This window comes from Odocoileus virginianus, chromosome 28, assembly GCF_023699985.2.
Source record: "Odocoileus virginianus isolate 20LAN1187 ecotype Illinois chromosome 28, Ovbor_1.2, whole genome shotgun sequence".
NCBI classification, from domain to species: Eukaryota; Metazoa; Chordata; class Mammalia; order Artiodactyla; family Cervidae; genus Odocoileus; species Odocoileus virginianus.
In genome coordinates, this window is record NC_069701.1 from 22741983 (window position 1) to 22759024 (window position 17042).

The 17042-nt window shown below is 46.8% G+C and overlaps 1 protein-coding gene across 9 annotated transcripts in view; it reads right to left on the bottom strand.

The window, feature by feature from the left end:
* NAV2 (neuron navigator 2) overlaps positions 1-17042 on the bottom strand; it is a 783526-nt gene that overhangs the window by 310627 nt on the left and 455857 nt on the right. The gene's annotated exons all lie outside the window — the stretch shown is intronic.

Below are 17042 nucleotides of genomic sequence, written 5' to 3' on the forward strand. Positions count from 1 at the left end.
TCACTTCTGCCAGAGATAACAAAATCACATCTCTCTCTTTCTCTAAAAAAACAAAAGAAAAAAAAATAAAGTGACAAATTAATTTCCCCCAACATAATACAACTAATTCAATCATGTTGTGCTGGCCATCTGCTTCACAGATGCAAATCTAACTGCATTTTCTACTGCCTGATAACTTGCTTAATTCTGTTAGCTCCGGTGACCCTGTTTTTGTGAGCAGTTCTTAATGGGACCATCCCTGGAAGCTTCTAGACAAGGAATTGGCTGAGCCAGAGAAGTGCTTCTCCAAGAAGCAGCAGTGACAGAGCCCCCCTCCAGCTGGCTGCCCATCAGTAAATGAAGCTTTAAACAGGGCAGCCAAGATGGACAGAGCATCAGCGGCACTAAGCTGGAGAACGGGTACCAGGGAGCACTTCCTGTATGTCAGGCACCAAGACCTTGACAGGCATTTGTCATTTAATCCTCACAATCTGAAAGAGCAACTCACGAGGCACCTGCCATTTGGAGAGGCTAACACACTTATTCAAGGTCTCAAAACAGAGCCTGTGAGATCTGATAGCCCATTCCACAGGCTACTGTGCAGGTCGCTCAGCATGACAAGGGGCTTCCCCGGTGGCTCAAATGGTAAAGTGTCTGCCAATTCGGGAGACCTGGGTTTGATCCCTGGGTTGGGAAGATCCTCTGGAGAAGGAAATGGCAACACGCTCCAGTACGCTTGCCTGGAAAAGCCCATGGACGAAGGAGCCTGGTAGGCTACAGTCCATGGGCTCGCAAAGAGTTGGACACGACCGAGCGATTTCACTTCACTTCAGCATGACAAAGTGGTCTGCCTCTAAGCCAGAGGCACCAAAGGAAGCCTGGGGCAAACTGCAAGACTTTCCCTGATCCATTGGATGGAGAATATAAAGAGATGAAAAAGCAGACAAACAGGATCTAGATGAGGAGGCTATAACTTCAGAACTCTGTGTTATAAGCATATGCTGTACACGCTACTCAAATCTGGGTCGGGGGTACTTCAGTGGGGTTCCTGGGGAGCCTGAGCTGAACGTTCCTGCGGTTCAGGATGCTGTGGTCTGAGATCCAGCTCTTGCCCTGAGAATCCAGAGGGAGTCAGGGTATGCCTGACGGTTTCAGTGATGGAGTCAGGAGATGGTTACAGGCTGATATTAGCCTGCAGCCCCCACTGCTAGGAGCTTCCCTGGTAGCTCAGATGGTAAAGGATCTGCCTGGAATGCAGGAGACCTTGGTTCAATCCCTGGGTCAGGAAGATCCCCTGGAGAAGGGAATGGCTATCCACTCCAGTATTCTTGCCTAGAGAATTCCACAGAGAGTCCATGGGGTTGCAAAGCGTAGAACATGACTGGGCAATTAACACTTATCATGTTCACCCACTACTGGGACAAGAGATTTGGTGTTTTCTTGGAGGAAGCACACAGAAGGGTTCATCTGGGGTCCTACGAAATGGCCCTTGAAGTGCTCCCCAAAAGAAAGACACAGCTTTCAAGAGCAGGAAGCGAGCTCAGAAAGGACCAAAGGACCCATGGAGTAAGGACCTTTCTTCTCTAGCTCCCGAGGGGTGGAGGGGGGTGGACTGCTTTCACTCTTCCTCTAAAAGGGCCTGAATTCAAGTTCAGGCTTTGATTAACATTGGGATAAAGAAGTTGTGGTACATACACACAATGGAATATTACTCAGCCATAAAAAGGAACACATTTGAGTCAGTTCCAATGAGGTAAATGAACCCAGAGCCTGCTATACAGCATGAAGTAAGTCAGAAAAGAAGAACAAATATGGTACATTAATGTATATACACGGAATCTAGAAAGATGGTACTGATGAACCTATTTGCAGGGTAGCAATGGAGATGCAGACAGAGAACAGGCTTGTGGACACAAAGGCGGGGAGTGAATGGTGGATGAATGGAGGGAACAGCATGGAAACATACATATTATCATGTGTAAAGTAGACAGACAGTGAGAATTTGCTGTATGATGCAGGGAGTTCAAACCGAGTGGTCTATGACAACCTAGAGAGGTGGGATGGGGAGGGAGGGAGGCCCAAGAGGAAGGGGACACATGTATACTTATGACTGATTCAAGTTGATGTATGAGAAACAAACACAATATTGTAAATCAATTATCCTCCAGTTAAAAATAAATACATTAAAACATATTAGATGGGGTATTCTAATTTCTCATTTGAGACTATCTCTGCAAATTATTTGACCACAGGACTGTCTGTAAAAATGAACAGAATGGTCACGGGCTATGACAGCCTTCATCCCATGGAAGGGAAAAAAAAAAAAGAAACTCACAGGCTTTGTCCACAATCCACACATGATATTTATCCAATATGCTGGTTACATGAGTGGTGCAGAGTCCCCTGGGGAGTTTTTAAAAAGACCCAGATGCCCATGTCCCACCTCCAAAGAGTGATTCAGTAGGTTTGAATGATCCAAACACCTGCCTTTCTTTTCAAAGTTCTCTTGAGAGTTCTGATGTCCTGGCAGGACTGAGAACTATCAGATCATGCTTTACGTACAGATTACCTCTGAAAGGAAGATAGAATAGCATTTCATCAACACCCAAGTTACTTCTTAATATTTAGAAAATCTGTATTATTCAGTGAGTAGGGCAACATGGTTATTAAGTATGTCCCACAAAAGAAGGTTTCTAACACTGCTTTTTCTCATCTCAAAATATTAGCAAGTGGTAGCATAAAAAACAATATGAGGGAGGTAGGGGAGGGAAGGACTGGGAGCCTGGGGTTACTGACTTCTATTTTTAAAAATATATTGTCATATATAACATATGCAGAAAAGCAATCAAAGCAAGTTTTAAGCTCTGGAACACATTTTTACAAGATGAAGATGCTTTAGGGCTATCCCCAGAATAAGAATCACAACAGATGATGGGTCCCTGAAGCTCCTTCCTTTTCCCCTCTGTTACTAACCACCCTCACCCCTTATCCTAACTTCTGTGTGCTTGATCGCTCAGTGGTGTCCAACTCTTTGTTATCCCATGGACTGCAGCCCACCAGGCTCCTCAGTCCATGGGATTTCTGAGGCAACAATACTGGATTGGGTTGCCATTTCCTCTTCCAGGGGATCTTGCCGACCTAGGGATTGAACCCAAGTCTCCTGTATCTCCTGTATTGCAGATTTTTTACCCACTGAGGCATCCTAAATTCTAACCCCACAGATAAACAACTACACTTTTCTTTGATAAAGCCTGAATGGCTTCTTCAAGGACAGAATGCCCTCTGCTAACTAAGTTTAGCTAATTAAGTTTGTTCCAAATGATGCAAATAGAATTCATTGTTGCCAGAAAAAGGAAAAGATATGAAAATATTATAATCAATTCTCCATCCTCTTCCCAGAAATGAATCTTCACTTTAAAGATCAGAGAACAGAGATACAAAGATGTTATTTGCTTAAGGTCCAGCAGTTAACAAGAAGCAAGGCTGAAACTCAACTTAGGTCTTCCACTTTCAAAGACCAGGTCAGTCAGTCAGTCAGTTCAGTCGCTCAGTTGTGTCTGACTCTTTGCGACCCCATGAACCGTAGCACACCAGGCCTCCCCATCCATCACAAACTCCCGGAGTTTACACAAACTCATGCCCATCGAGTCGGTGATGCCATCCAGCCATCTCATCCTCTGTTGTCCCCTTCTCCTCCTGCCCCCAATCCCTCCCAGCATCAGGGTCTTTTCCAATGAGTCAACTCTTCGCATGAGGAAGCCAAAATATTGGAGTTTCAGCTTCAGCATCAGTCCTTCCAATGAACACCCAGGACTGATCTCCTTTAGGATGGACTGGTTGGATTTCCTAGCAGTCCAAGGGACACTCAAGAGTCTTCTCCAACACCACACTTCAAAAGCATCAATTTTTCAGCGCTCAGCTTTCTTCACAGTCCAACTGTCACATCCATACATGACCACTGGAAAAACCATAGCCTTGACTAGACGGACCTTTGTTGGCAAAGTAATGCCTCTGCTTTTTAATATGCTATCTAGGCCAGGTACTTAACCACTATACCTTCCTCCTTCTAAGAGTCGCCATTAATATGTTATAGCAATCAAGATGTTCTTCTCCCCTGGTCCCAGGCTTGATCATGTTTCAATGTTAAGAGTAAAGATGTACAGGTACTTGGGATGAAAAAGATGTGATGACACCAGAAGTGACTGGTGCGGGACCATTTCCTCCACAGCACTTCAATGTCACGGCCACGAAGAAAGAGTTATCACAAACCATGTAATATCCCTTTGATGGAGAAACAGAATTCAGGAAAGGAATCTTTTCCAATGAGAAGTCCACTGGAGAATTCAGCCATCTACAGAACACACTAGGTTATAAAGCCAGAAGGAATCTCGCCTGACATTTTAGGGCCTTGTTTATTTTCATCTAAGGGTGTGGGAAAGAAACTCCATGAAGATGGAACGCTGTGACTACCCAGGCAAATTCAGCATGAACAGGCTTTTAAAATTCGCATGTTCAATCAAATACTTAACTCCAAGCGACTGAACTATCAGGGGACAAAATAAATAAATAAAACCCCCTGGAGTGACACTCCCAGTTCAGAAATCAGACATGCATGGCTTCATGGAAATTATCCAGGCTTTGAAGCCAGGCAGAAGTCGGTTTGAATTCTGGCTCTGTCACTTACCAACTGACCTGGTGGCTCTGGGCAAGCAATTTACCTTGAGACACTCAGGGTTCTCTTCTGTGAAATGGAGGTGCAAACACCCCAGTTTAGAAGGCTGCTGGGGAATGAGAGATCCCCTGGGGAAAGTCACACCCACCAGAACACAGAACTCCCTCAACATTCCGCAGCTCCTCTTTCTGAAGAATCTAGCTAAACACAGTTAGATGTTTCAGATAAATGCACAGAGACAACCAGATAAGGAAAGGCGGTTCCCGGCACATGAAATTTTAATGTCAGCGACAGTTCAGGTTTGGGTCTAGTCAATAGGAACCATAAATAGCTGTCACCTAATGGCCATGTCCTCTTGAAAATGGGTTATTCGTCTGAGTCCGTCTCCCAGAGGACAGCTGCAAATACCATCAATACTGGCACCAAGCAACAGCCTTATTTATAGCCAAGGGACAGATTCCAAAGATAGAAGAGGTCATGGAGGCTGAAACCCCTTCTCCGAACTCCCAAATTCCTAGAGGACTGAGAGGTGAGGCTGGAGCGCAGGTCTTACAGGAACGTCTGAACACAGTGGCAAATTATCCATAAGAGTGAGAAAAACCGAAAAGGAAGGAGAGGTTTGGAAAGAAAGTAGCAGCCATAAGAGGAGGAATCGTGGGTGATGCTACGTAAGTCTGGAGCTGTTAAATCAGACACGACCCTTCATGAGACTTGCCCCCACCCCATCTCTCAGCCAACACCTAACTGTTAAAAAGTGGAAGCCCTCTTGAAATCTATCAGCATGTTCACGGAGGGCCAGAAAGTCTGCCCTTGACCACACCTGCCATTGAAAACCCTCTCTAGTGCCTACAGAGTCAACTCTCAAAGTCTGAATTTGACTTTTAAGAACTGTTACTTAAACCTCTGCTCCTGATTTTCCAGGCTTCCCCCTTGACTTTAGCCCAGTGCCACCACTGGCAATTTCGTATAGAGAACCACCTCTTTCCAGCCTCTGGGTCCTTGGTCCTGCAGCAGGAATGCACAGGCTTCACACATTGGAATCCTGTGCATTTCTCAAACAGTTGGTTCAAATACCACTCATTCCCCTAAAAATTTTCCCTAGGCTTTCCATCTAGGTTCTTAAGGGTCTTAACTCCTATTTTACATTTGAAGGTCTCTGAGGGCAGGAGTTATGGTTTTTATCTCCATATTTCCTTGCATGCTGAGTGCCAATAAGTTTTTGTTGTATAGATGAGTGGATGGATGAAAGGACAGAAGGAAGAATGGAACTGAACTGATGGATGAAGAACATGAACAGGAGGGAACATGATGGCCATTTGTCCACAATGTCATTTGTCATTCAGTCATTTGCCAAGAAATGGATGTCCTGATTAACACAATATTCTGATTAAGGAAGTGCTTCCCTTCCTGAATACTGTTCACAGATTTGACCACTGATAACTGACTACCTCAGTTCAGTTCAGACACTCAGTCATGTCCAACTCTTTACGACCTCATTGACTGAAGCATGCCAGACCTCCCTGTCCATCACTAACTCCTGGAGTTTACTCAAACTCATATCCATTGAGTCAGTGATGCCATCAAACCATCTCATCCTCTGTCGTCCCCTTCTCCTCCCGCCCTCAATCCTTCCCAGCATCAGGGTCTTTTCCAATGAGTCAGTTCTTCGCATCAGGTGGCCAAAGTATTGGAGTTTCAGCTTCAGCATCAGTCCTTCCAATAAATATTCAGGACTGATTTCCTTTAGCATGGACTGGTTGGATCTCCTTGCAGTCCAAGGGACTCTCAAGAGTCTTCTCCAACACCATAGTTCAAAAGCATCAATTGATTACCTCAAGATGGGCATAAAATTTACCTTGCATTTCAAATGGAATAAACAAGACTGTCATTTTTTGATGACTCATGAAACACCTGGATATCTTGCAAGACTCAGGCTTAGGAATCTCAGTGGCCACTGCACTGAGATGTGAGAGAGACGGTTTGCACAGCACTGATAAAAAAAGAATCCTAGACAATTAGACATAAGTTGGCTGAAACCGTAATTAAAAATAAGTGTTTTTTCGACAATCCCTTCTTCACTAGAGTCTTACAAAGCTAGGATGACCATTACAAACTTTCTACCAGATGACCCTACAAAGCTGCAGAGAGGTGAAGAAATCCACCCACCCACATCACCCCGAAGTGCATGTCTGGCTCCTCCCCTCAGACCCGACCAGCAGACCTGAACTCAGAACATCAACAGTGAAAGTCATGAAGCACCTGGCCACAGATGACATTAAAACATCTCACCCTTGTCTCGCACTTCATCCCACCGTCCCCTCCTCCAAGTTCTCCTGACCTTTGCCAAATGTTCCTAGACGAGGCCCATGCTTGTTTGACCATTTCCCAATTCCACCAGCCACAGATGGGGAGAGGCAGAGGAAACACATGCCAAACCAGTCGGGCTGCTATTATTTTTAACTTGGCTCCCTGGTGCCTGCAGGCAGAAGAACCGGTTCTGCTGTACACACTTTCTCCTTTGCCAAAGCCAGGAGAAGCACTCTGGGCTTCCTGGGCCTGTGGTCCTCCGCTACTAGGGTGTTCCCAAGTAGTCATCGGGAAGCTTTCGCTCACATCGGGCACTTTCCCGAGCCAGGGCGCTCTGTGTGTGTGCTCAGCTGTGTCCGACTTTCTGTGACCCCATGGACCGCGTCCACCAGGTTCCTGGGTCCATGGGATCTTCCTGGCAAGGATACTGGAGTGGGTTGCCATTTCCTCCTCCAGGGGATCTTCCTGACCCAGGGATCGAACCTGCGTCTCTTGACTCTCCTGCATTGGCAGGCGGGTTCTTTATCATGCGCCATCTGGGAAGCCAAGGCACTCTGCTTCCTCCCAACTAACTATAGGCAGCACCTCAGTGAGTTCTCACCGCATCTTCTGAGGCAGGGATGAATACCCCTGGTGCACAGAAGGACACAGACACTAAGGGGTGAGTCACTCACCTGAGCTAACAGGATTTGAATCCACATCCATCCTCATCAGAAAGCTATGCTTCCTCTGTTTCTCACTGCCAAGTGCTCCCTTGTCCTCTGCCCCCATCCCAAACTGAGCTGCTGGGGCGACCTCTACAACTAGGGAGGGGCATGAAAGGGTGAGCTAATGCTCACCAGAGGACACGGGCCCCTGCTTGGTTCTCGAGGCAAAGATAAGGCACTTGGTGTAGTCAGCGGTTCCATCCGAGTTCAACAGATATACTCACAATTCCACTGCAGAGCTGTGATAGATGCCCACCTGGGAGCTGGCTGGTGCCAAGAACCAACAGAAGGGAATGTACTGCAGAAATATTAACCTTGGCAGTCTCCTGCCACAGTAAACCGCTGGCTGAGCTTTAATGAAATCGTGCACCAGAGCAGAAACATCTGTATTGCTGGTTAAAATAAACCCTAGTCTGGAATGCACAACTGTCTTTGTACAAGGACACGACAGACCTGGAGAGAAGTGGAAAAGATGCCATTCGCTGTGATCAAAATGACTGTTTAGAACCAAGAGAGGACAGGCCTGCTCACCTCTGTCTGTGTTCCCCAGTCAGGCTTACTAACTTCTATCAGATGAAGACATGTACTAAACTTGTGCAACCCAGGCCTTCCCAGCAGGCTTATTAGTGTGGGAGTGCAAAAGTCCTGCAACAGTCCACCAACCCTCTCTTGTCCCCACAAAAGCACTCCCCTGGATCAACACACACTGGGCTGGCACAGTGAGGCCTAACTGCTTTGTTAAGTATCCCGAATAAATCATTCATTCAAACTGCTTTGTTAAGTATCCCGAATAAATCATTCAAACCAAAATTAAAGCATGGACATAGCCTTAATTTAAAAGATATAATAATAAGAAATCAGTCTACAGATCACGGGGGTCAGGGGAGGCCTCAGCAATGCCATCAAGTTGCTGTAAACGTGGGAAGTGTGACATCTTCCACGCTAGGTGGCCTTTCTCAAAACACAAACAGCACAGGGCCTCCCGGAACTGGAAGTAGAATCAGGTAATCGTAGGGTTGGAAGCCCTCTTGCCTGATCTCCCTCTGCCTTGATACAAAAATCCCCTAATCAAGTCACTGCCAAGTTTCCCCAAACTCTCAATTCCTAAGGAGGCTATTTGACACTGCCTTAGACAGCTCTTCCTTTTGTCAAATTCAATTTTGGTTTTGCTTGCTGGGGGAGAAGCCCAGAGATGAATCCTTCCAGCCCTTCAAAGAAAGAAGGTGGCATAATAAGTCTTCTGTGAGTCTACATATAATGAAAGTGTTTCAACTTCCCCTCAACAGTCTGTAGAACAAGGCTGCAGTCCCTCCCCACTTGGCTGTTCTCCAGACACAGGGTGAAAATGGATAAAGATGACGGTGATTATTAAAAAAAAAAGCAATTATCTTAACTCTCATCTACTCAGCCCTACTATGTGACATAACACCCTACAGTGTGCTTTACAGGCACTTAGACTGAAATCCTCACAGTGGCAACAGTTTGGGACTATTACTCTGTCCATTTTGAAGAAACTGAAACTCAACAGGTGATGCAACTTGCCCAAGGCCATACAGTTAAGTAAGGAATGGAGTCAAGATTCAAATTCGGACAGACTCGCTGCCCTCCGTCCTCATGTCCAAAGAGGGCGCCAGCCCGGCCACATCCTTCCAGCGGTCCATGATGTGGGCTACTGATGCCATACTGCCATGAGTGGAGCCTGAAGCCAGTTTTCTCTACTGGGAAAGACAGAGATTCTGAGCAGCCACAGGAGCACCCTGCCTGGGGAGAGGGAAGCCATAAGGGGGAAGAGGAACAGGAAAGCGCGAGGCGGTGAAGACAACCTGTTTACCATTTAACAATCTGGAGGGATGCTTGGAGGAGGCTCAGCAAAGGGAGAGGGTGGGAGCAAGAGCCGTCTCCCCACAGCAGGGGGTGGCTGGCAGGAAAGCTGCTTGCTGGGAGACCCAACAGGTGCAGGGAGCGAAGGGCCAGTGTGCTGTCCAGGGTCGGGGGCAAGCTCCCTCATCACAGCCGCCTCTGTGTCCGCCTTTCTCTACCCTCCACCCTGGATGGGACCCTGCTGTTGCCAAACTGGTTGGACTAAGTCACAGACAGCAAAGATGACTCGTCTGGCTGCCGTATCGCTGATCAAAGCCGACTCATTTCAAAGGCGAACTGTCAGCAACTTGGGAGACTGCAATCGGACAAGGAAAAATAAACTGGAAGCTTACTTCAGTGGTTAAAACTCAAAGCCTCCCTAAAAAAACAAAGTTCTTTCTGGTGCTTCTGAAATTCTCAGACCTAAGAACTCCATGAAGAAATGTACTGGACACTAACTAAAGAATACTTTGGGTTCTGAAGTAAGATCCCAGTGTTCATCTGGCCTCAAGCTTTGTCCAGGATGGGGGAATATTTTGCAGCTGCGAGCTTACAGAAATAACCCAAGACTAGAGTTCAGGCTGGGATCCCAGGTGTTTGGAGATTCCAACTCTGCTTCCACACAGCCTTACGTTTTAATCACAGTACAATGGAAGCACAAAGAAGTTCCAAAGAAAATACATACACATATACACCTACCTATGCATGCACATACACACAAACCTACACTAAGGTTAAGATTGGGCTTCCCTGATGGTTCAGTGGTAAAACTGAATTTTGAAACACCCATGGATAGACTATGGATTTAGCCATGTCAAGGGCAGAATGCCTTGCCTAAAGTTAAACCTGGGGCTTCTTCCCTCATAGCTCAGTCATTAAAGAATCTGCCTGCCAATGCAGGAGACATGGGTTTGATCCCTGGGTCAGGAAGATCCCCTGGAGCATCATATAGATCCTCCATATGATGGAGGAAATGGGGACATTCCTTGCTTCTCAAACCTTGGAGATTTAAGAATAGCGAAGATCCCCAAGATGTGTCTAGGAGGGGGCAGCAAGCTGGAGCTCTCTCTCCTTTTGTGAGGCTGTGGGCCATCCACTAAGTTCCGGGACATCCAGAGGACCCCGCAAAACCCCAGTGGGCTTATCCAAAGTGGGCCCGGCTCCACTGTCTGTACAGAACCTCCAATGAGCACAACACACTCAATTCTGGCCGAGAGGAACTTGGGTTCGGCTGTGGGGAGGACGGAGGAGCAGCATGGTGAAGGCGAGGGTGCTGGGGTGGGGACACTCTAAAACCATCAGCTGTGTCACTTCTGCATCAATCAAAGTGTGTCAATTCAGTACAAGATGTGCTCCGAAAAGCCGCCAAGTCTTCTATCCAAGTCTGAGGCCCTGGGCAGAAACCCAGGGGCGAGCAGTTCGAACAATTTCTCCATCAAGTTACTTTCCTGAAAAGACGCGTGTTCCAGCCTTCTCTTGACTGCTCCGTCCACACACTTGAGTCCACATGAAGTCAAGTCTCTCAGGGCTCGGGGGCCTTCATCAATATACGTGGAACACGGCAAGAAGGAGACAAAGAAAGGGTCTGAAAGGCACCCACAACCTGCTCTCTTCCTGCTACCGGCGTGTCTGGGACTGTGCTCCCTTCACAGTTTTCAGATGCTCTGCAGGAGGAAAAAGCAAACGCTGGGCATCCTGGCAAAGGCAAGAGACGGACCTGCTGAAAACTCCAGGGGATCCCCAGTTCCCCGTGTCCCTCACACCAGTTCAGATGTCCGGGCAGCTGCAGCGCGCCACCTAGCTTGGCTGGTCTTCAGAGACTGGGCAAGGCAACTGATGCCAAATCATAAGCTGCTGCCCACACTGGGACCCCTTGTAGGATTTGCTCTACTCACCTGGGATTGCTGCTGCTTAGCTGTTTTGGTGACAGGGACAGAACGCGGGGTGTTTGCAGAATGGATTCAGTGAAGATACGTAACCCAGAGGGCTCTCTCTTTACTCTCCCCCTCACCACTAAGTCCTATAAAAATGGTTTCCTCTGGTTTACCCAAATAGGGGGGCCAAGCATTCCCGAGGTTCTTGAAGGTGTAACAGTAGGCTCTCTGAGAGTTCACAAGAGCATAAGAATGCTTCCAATCAACCAAGAGAAATACGATAAGACTGTCCCATTTGCCACAGGGTGGGCCTTCAATAACTGCTCAAGTTGATCCATGTCATTTCCCTTCCAAGACGTTCAATCTCACCCCATGGCCCGAACAGGAAGTCCCAGCTCTTGTGTGACCTTGGCCAAGTCTTTCAGGGGCCCAAGCCTGTGCTCACCTCTCCAGTCTGGAGGAGATGAGCGAGTGCTGGAGGGGTTAAAAGACCACCACCAAGGGTAGTCCCAGGACTTCAGGTCCATGGACTTGGGGATTTCACTTCCAAGAGCCCGTAGTCAAATGGGAGGCAGTCAGGGGTACTGGAAAAGATATAGGCTTTGAAGTCAGTGAAACCTAAACTTGAAAATCCACTTCCACCATTCAGTCGGTAACCTCAGGCAAGTCGCTTAATATATCTGAATCTCAGTTTGTCTTCTATATGCGCAATGGGCATCATGTGAAAGGAGCTTCAGGATAACGTTTAAAGCACCCAACACAGTGCTTGGACAGAGTGAGTTCTGGACCCCAAAGCTCCTTGCAAGAAGCCCCCTTCACTTTATAGTTACCCCTACACATGCACGAACCACCCTCTGCCCACATCTCTCTCAAACCATTTTCCCACAGCAGAGGAGACTGGCAATGAGATTTCAAACCAGATTTATGAAAACTCATAACTAGAAGATTAAAATTCCAAATGTCATCTGGATAAGATGGGCCAGATGCTTGGAGAATTGCAAAAGCCTCGAGCTTCCCTGCACTGGCAGAGAAGTGGGAGTTGCAGAGGGGCTCGTGTCAGAGGGTTTCGCTGACTGAGGAGCAGTGTACTCCATCTATGAGGGCGAAGCAGGGACGCGTCTTGAGGACTGGGTGGGGGCACTGCAGCTGTGAGATGAGCTCAAACTCCAGCACGTGGAGCTCGGGGAGGGCTTTTATTCACCAGGAGGCAACCGTGACCAGGCTTGGCTCACTGGCGCTTCTCCTGGGTAGGGTCTGGAATGTGTGTCTGTCTACCCTGAGGCTGTTGGGGACCAGAGGGAGGGGGTCAGACCAGGGCCACTAGGACAGAAAACCCTAGAAGGCTAAGTCATTAGGACCAGGTATACACCATGACCACAGCTGGTTAGCACCACCTCCCACCATTTCCAGAAAGTAGAAAAGGGAAGGTGAGCCCTACTTTCCAGAACCCCTGCCATATATACACTAACCACGCACATGGCTTCACTGAGTCCTTCTGACCGCCGGATGAGGGGCTGCACTGTATCCCTACTCTGTAGAGGAGGCCGGTGCTCAGGGGAGCTGAAGGGGCCCAAAGTCCCATAACTCCCAAACAGAGGAGCAGAGCAAGAATTTAAACCAAGTATTTCTGAACTGAAAATACATCCACTGTCCAAGCACTGGCTCCTTTCAACTAGAACCGTCACACCTCATGGCCCATTTCCACAGAGGCTGGCCCACTCCCATTGACTACCATGATCACAGAAGCTCAGGTAGGAAGTTAAGTCATTAATGTAATTGTCAGAGCATTAAAAAAAAAAGTACAAGAGAAAAGAGAACAGCTCGTATTGGAATGTTGGTCCTGGATCATTGTCTAAGATCAGAACTATCAGTGAGTAAAGGGAAAATGCTCTTTAGAAGGAATCTGCTTCACCAACCAAAATGAAAACCTACTATCACCTAGGGTGCAGGAGCGGCTAGGTAAAGAATTCACCCTCTTTGCAAAACTAGTGATGGAGAAGGGAAAAACCTGGAGGAACAAAAGCTCATCTACTGCCGCCTCTGGCCTTTTCTCACGCGGATCAAGCCCACATTCTTCCGCTAGATCCGTGGGGCAACCCCACCACATCCGGCTCCCTCCCAAACTGCCTGTTAGTGACCACACTTATCATTTAAGATCAAGTCCAGAGTCCGAAGCCTGGCATTCCTGGCTCATGATAACCTGGCCACAGTCTCTGCTTCAGCCTCCCTTCCCTCCAGAGAGAGGCAGTGTGGCCTAGTCACCAGGCACACGGGTCTCAGAGTCAGTCTCACGTGTTAACACCAGGGCTCAGCTGTCTAATGGATGTACAATGTCTAATGGTGAGTTATGAAGGATCTCTGAGGCTAACGGGAGAAAAATAACAAAGGAAAAACAGAAATACTCCATGTAAAATGTATCCAGTGTAATGCATGGAACCTAGGGCCCAGTCAAGAAAGAAAGATACTGTAGATTTTTAAGCCTTCATGCCAGGACATAGGTTGGGAGCATTGCACTGCCCCACCTCTGACCTTCCTTGATCTAGAACCTCTCTACCACACCCGCCTACACACCCTGACCAGAATTCTGCAAGGTCCAGGTCAGGTCAATACCGGACTCTCTTACTTATGAACTTGCTGGTATTGCTTGTCACTATGTTACTGGGATTTGCGCACTTACCCTGGTTAGTTACTTGCCTTACCCTTCCATGGTTATGTTGCTTACTGGCATTCATTTCTGCTCCTGCTACATTCTCTTCCACCTCCACACTGCAGAGTTTGAAGGCGTCACCCAGACTCCCTTGCAGCTGGGGTTCTGGGTGTGATTTAAGTTCTGCCCAATGATTTGTACCTGCATGAGGTCTGGAAGGCAGGCGTGAGGCAGAGGGGGCTGGCAGGCAAATTATAACAAATGGGAGTGATTGCAGAGTCAGACTCCAGGTTTCCGTGTCTGGTCGTCAGTTTTATGGGAGTCAGAGGTAGGAGGGTGGAGTATAACAGCTCTAGAATATAACAAGCACTTTAAGTCACAGTTGTGATGGTTTGGTCTTGACGAGCCCAGTTGCACCCTCCTAACTCCTGTCCTTCCTAACAATTTTGTATGTTACCAATTCCCTATATTAAATCTCTTCCTGCTTGAGTTACCTAGTATGGTTCCTAGTTTCTGAACTGATGCCAACTTATTAAGTCCCCAATTCACTCTTCAGCTTCCCAAGCTCAGTAATTATCACATGATCTAAATGTAGTTTAATGCTTAGCTCTGGTTGTAGGAGCTACTCACTACACGAGTCTAGAGATCCGAATTTATTTTCATCCCTGTAGCCGACTCAGCCTAAGTAGGCACCTTCCCACAGTACCTCTCAAAGCCTCCATCGTGTGGAACTGACAGACAAGAGTGTATATTACCCAACAGTGCCCACAGCCAAGAAGGGCTCCAACTATCTACAAAATCATATGCTGGGAAAAAGAAATAACCGCCAACATTAATCCCAAAGCAAATCTGGATGACAAAAGCAGACCTGTCCCTCAGACAAATTTTCACATTTATGAGGTGGTAAACTCAGCACTAAGAGATTAAAGTCTTCTGACCATTCTGTGAGCTTTAATAGTTCCTCCTTCTTTCCCTGGTCTGTCTTCCTTTCTCTCTGGTCAATAAGAGATTTGCTTTATAACTCTGTATTTCACAAGCACGGTAGATGAACCCCTGGGGGTAAGTTTTGTAAAATTTTAGACTGCACACTGGTGAATCTCTTATTTTAAGCCATGTACCTATTTTTCTGATTACTTTCTATTACACCAATGTTTCTGCTTTTGCACTTGTATATGGAATATAAACAAATTGCTTTAAATTAAGTAGTCACCATGAAGGAAGATGGTAAGTAAATAAGAAAGACAAGTGGTAGACAAATATGGCAAAACTATAAAGATGGCATCAGAATGACTAAGCCTGGGCGACATTGACTTAAATCCAATCTTACAAATAAATTTTCTGGGGAATTTCAAATGATCTTATCAGGATAATATGAGATGACTCTGAGAATGTTCATAATTCATTTTACATAACATTCTGTCCCACTTCTCAGGGTTTTGGAAATAATCTGGTCTTCCAGGAAGACTGTCTGATGGCATCAGGAATGTCAACAGTCTTTTGCAGACTGTGGTCCTGGGCAGATTATTCAAGCCTGTTTACCTCACTCCTGTGCCTGGGAAGGGAAGACACTGAAGGGGCCTCTTCACTCCACAGGGTGCTGAGGAAGACAGAAAGATGCAGCTACGCCTACTAAATGAAATCATTAATTTCAATGATTGTTTTTAGTTGAACTGATTTATCTAAATACAATTTTCAATACATATAATCCTACGGTTGGAGGAGAAAGGTTTGCAATAAATAATTCTAGGAAATGAACGTTAATGGAGGGAAAGGCTAGTATCTGGATATACCCTTTTGAAAAATACTTGTTTATTTTGGGACCTTGTGAATATTCATGAACATAAATGACCCTGAAGCTAGAATGAACAGTCTACCTCCCCTCCTTTGCAGCCAGTGTAAAGAGGGAGATAAGGGTTCCAAAGCAATACTCAGGGTCACAGGCTTCTCCTCTTCTGACAGGATGGCCCTCTTCCTGAAACTGGAGCAGGTGTGGCCACAAGGGGTCAAACGCCCTCAGTGGGATACAAACACACCAGTTCTCCTCTGAGAAGCTGGCTTCTAAAAAAAGTCAAGAAACAATGTGTTGGCATACAGTTGGTGACAAATAAAAGCAACGCTTGGCTGGGGCTGACTCCCTCAGCCATAGAGCTATGGCTGAAAGCTAAGGTAACCCCAGGATGCAGATTCACTATTAAGACAGGGAAAGGAGGTGGGTGATTTTCTCCCTAGCCATCCCACAGAAATGCTACTGGCACTTAAAGAGTTCCCCAAAACCCACTGTAAGAGGACGTAGGCGTAAAGGTTGAGAATAAGGCCAAGGAAGTAATGCACCACTAATTGGGCAGGGTAAGTCCAAATTCCTTGTGGACCTACCATGGTCATTTTTAGCAGAGATGTCACATAGACCATCCTAGAACACATCTGATAAGGGAAAAAGTTTTCTGGGAAAATGTTTGTGATAGTCACTGTAACTAACACATTGGCCCATGACAGTTTAGGGGGACTGAGATCATATTCACTGCATAAGGCAGTGAGGTTGGGTTCTTGGGCAGCTACAGCTTGTCCACAAGACTAGGACCTCAGAGGGGACATGAGAAATGCAATGTAAGACTCCACATGCAAAGTAACCCTTGTAACAATAGAACATAGGGCTTCCCAGGTGGTTCAGTGGTAAAGAATCTGCCTGCCAAAACAGGAGATGCAAGAGACGTGGGTTCGATCCCTGGATCGGAAAGATCCCCTGGAGGAGGGCATGGCCACCCACTCCAGTATTCTTGCCTGGAGAAACCCATGGACACAGGAGCCTGGCGGGCTACGGTTCATACGGTCGCAAACAGTTGGACACAACTGAGCAACTGAGCGTGCACACACATCAGCAGTACATTTGATGTGGGATCCTAACGATGGCTGGGGGAAGAGGAACGCTGGCTGGCTCAGGTGAGGTGAAAAGGAAGCCTCCTTACAATTCCACGTACAGATGTTCCTTTTCAGAGGAC